This window comes from Neovison vison, chromosome 3 (genome assembly GCF_020171115.1).
Source record: "Neovison vison isolate M4711 chromosome 3, ASM_NN_V1, whole genome shotgun sequence".
In the NCBI taxonomy this organism is placed as follows: domain Eukaryota; kingdom Metazoa; phylum Chordata; class Mammalia; order Carnivora; family Mustelidae; genus Neogale; species Neogale vison.
Window position 1 is genome coordinate 136,619,457 of NC_058093.1, and position 3,800 is coordinate 136,623,256.

Here is a 3,800-nt window from a genome sequence, read left to right on the forward strand (position 1 = left end):
GTCAACTTCTAAATAAGTTAATGTCTCCATCTCTCTCCGAGGTATGTATGTCCCCTGACCTAAATCTGCCCCGTGGAGGCTCTTATAATATCCCTTTTCTGGAATTTGTCACTGGCACAATAAGACCACTTTCTTTGGGGGTATTCCTTGCCTCGATAGGGGTAGGATACTTTCTCTTTTATGAAAGAACTTGAGCCTTTTGCTTCTACAAAGTCCCACCATTTCGAAAACAGGCCCGAACACAGGAACCATCAAAGCTGAACATTTCCGTCTTTTCACACTTTACCTATCACCTCCCCAGGCACATGCCTTACTCTTGGTATTTTAACAACCTGTGAATACCTGATCATAGCAGCATATGGAAAGCACCTGTCATTAACGCTGCAGTTTGTTGCTTTCTCCTATGATTTTTATAGACCCAAGTTCCCTCCTTCAAAAGTCTGTTAGAAAATCGCTCTTCCCTAGTGCTACCGGTTGTCGCTCTCGTGCGCCCGAGCGACGTCTTTTACTTCTCTCTCTGGCCTAGCGCTCTGTTGAGCCAGGTTAGGGAAGTCGAAGAACGCTCCTAGAGCACCAGGGTGGAGGATGGAATTTTCCAATGAAAAACAGCCATTTTGCAACTTCACAGTATCACTGGCCAGGAATTGCCCTTGGGAGTAGGTTGTCTGGCATAGAATCGCTTATTTTCCCAGCATGACCTTAGGATATAATTCGGTAATGAGATCATTTGGCAACCTTGAGCTTTAATACAGTGAAATTAAATAATTGAATTGGCTGTGGTTTTTAACCTATCCTTCCTCTTCTAGGGTGGACTTTGGCCAGGATTACGAATAAACACTTAAGCGTTCAAGACTCCCATTTTGTAATTATAATTTGAATATTATGAAAGGACAACACTCCTCAGGAGCGCAGAGTGTCTTATATGAATAAATGTAAATTCCTTCATTGTATCTAAATTTGCTCTCTACGCACAATTCAAGCCCAGCTGTTTCTGTGATCACTGCAGCCCTCATTTCTCCCTACTTGTTTTTAACTCATTAGACATACCGGTATATTTGTTGTGCGTTTCGACCTATGAAGACTGCTTTCTGTTTGCAACTGCTTTATTTTTCCACGCTAGCGGTTCTTGGGAGAAGGGCAAGTTTGACTTCCCACGTGGACTCATTTAAATATCAGATCCGGGTGCTGCATACCTAATTGAACTTCAATCAGCATCAGTTGGTTGAGTGGTTACAAAATATTGTTGGTTCAAGGCATAGAGAACATAGTCAATGATGCTGTGACGGTGTGTGAAGACAGGTGTAGTGACACTTTGATGAGCAGGGCATAAGGTACGGAGATGTTGAATTTCGATCAGGCACACCAGAAACCAATGTAACATTGTGTGTCGACTAGACACAAATAAAAAAAATTTTTTAAGAAAAATGTTGATGGTTCAAACATAGGCATGTTACTAATTCAGTTGTCTCTTCTTAAGAGTCTCTGGGTTTCTTGGGACGCCTGGGTGGCTCAGTTGGTTGGACGACTGCCTTCGGCTCAGGGCGTGATCCTGGAGTCCCGGGATCCAGTCCCACATCGGGCTCCCAGCTCCATGGGGAGTCTGCTTCGCTCTCTGACCTTCTCCTCGCTCATGCTCTCTCTCACTGTCTCTCTCTCTCAAATAAATAAATAAAATTTTAAAAAAATCTTTAAAAAAAAAAAAAAAGAGTCTCTGGGTTTCTTTCTATTTACATGTATAAATAAGAAATCCCTGTCACACGCTTGGATCCCAAAGTCCAACACAGGTACAAACAGACTAAGAATGGGTGATTAAATGTCTTATCTGGTTTTTAAAGTATTGACCTTAAGGCACGTCGAAACAGCAGCTTCCAATAAAACATTTTTTAGGCTTGGCAGTTTGGGGCTCCTCCTCTTGCCACTGGCACTTATCAGTTTCAAATTTGTTTTTCAATCCAAAACACGGAAAGTGATGACTCAGCAAAGAAGAAAGTTGCCGGTTGACTGTCAATCTCAAGGTGGTCAGACGGACCTTTCACTTAGGGGTCCAGTCCCGCCCCCCCCACACTCACCTCTACCCAGAGTATCTCCTCATTTGTTACGCAGAAACGTACCGTACTGCCGTTTACTAAATGTGTAGCTAGTAATTAAATCATGAGGCATCTCTATGTGTTCTACACAAAACCACAACCAACTTTTTTTCCTGACACAATGATATCTTTTTGAAAATGTTTGCAGATGGAAGTCTAAAAAGCAAGAAAATGAAGATGGAAGTAAAGCTTAAGGTCTGGACAGATTTGCTTGAAGTCGATACTAATGAGCTTCCAAAAGAGTAAAGGGAGCATCACACTATTTTCAGAAGGAAAAAAAACTACTAAACAGACATCACGTTCAAGCCCTCTCTGGTACAACATGTAATTGCTACTTTTATGGCGTATTCATTTTATTTTTGCTTAATCTTGTTTTTGAGTTGACTTAATTTAGCAATCAAATGGGACAATGAACGACTGATTTAGACTCTAATTCCAGGGAAAATGTTCATTTAGATAACAAAATGCAAATTCTCTTTGCTAATCTAGCTAGTCATTAGCTTGATGGTGGCATTGTTGCTATCTGGTGCTGGGGGGCTATTCTGAGATTGAACCTAAATTCTCCTAAATCCTTCTTCTGGAACTAATCCATGAGGAGTAAATGGAGGCTGATTTTTGGACTCAAAGTGATTTCACCCAACACTCTCCCCCCCCCCCCAGATCTCCTTGTTGACTCAGTGGTAGCATCTCTGGGTAATTTCGCCTGCTCCAAAGACAACAGGAATGGGATTCTGGAGAAGGAGCTCTCAGTGAACAATAAAAGCTTCTAGGTCCAAATCAATTTTGTTGCTAGAATATCTATTAGTCAGCATATTTCAAAGGTATGGAGAGGTGGTTCCTCTTTCTAAACCAAGTGCTTCTGCTCCATGCAGTTTTCCAAGGCAGTGGTCTAGCATGAACACTTTCTTTATAAGCATCTGTTTTTGGCACTCCATTTTTTTTATTATCTATTTTTGTTACCCTAATGAATGCAATAATTGCCATAGTGGTGTAAAATAAATCATATATACATATTTTTATATGTATATTTATAGAGAGAGACTACCAACAAAAATTGTACAGTTGCCTATGAATGTAGTATTTGTAATATGAAATCTTACATATTTCTCTGATGTTAAGACAGAGTATTAATTTCTCCTGTCTCCTTTATAGGGATGTTACTACAGTAGACATACTCCAAAGGGCCTGCAATGAGTCGTGCCCTTGAATAATCCTCATCCCTAAATGCAGACAGAACTGTGACTTCATTCAAACCAATCGAATATGGCAAAAGTGAAGGGGTTTTACAGATGTAATGAAGGTCCCTAATCAGCTGACTTGGAGTTAGTCAGAAGAAAGATTATCTTGGGTGGGTATGACTTAATCAGGTAAATACTCTCAAAAGAGGATCTGAGCCTCTTCTGAGGTCAGAAACCTGAAGCAACAGAGATTGTGTGTGCACACACATGTGTACTCCTGGTTTTGATGAAGCCAGCTATCATGAAGTCTACAGACATAAGAAAATGAATTCTGCCCTCAGAGAGCTTAGAAGCATGTCCTTCCCTAGTTGAGTCTGCAGAACAAACAACCCAGCCTGCATCTTAATTTTAGCCTTGTGAGACCCTGAGCAGAAAACCCAGCAAGGCCAGGCCGGACCTCTGACCCACAGAAACTGAGAGATGCTAACAGTGTGTTGTTTTAAGTTGCTGAGTTTGCGGTAACTTGTTATGCAGC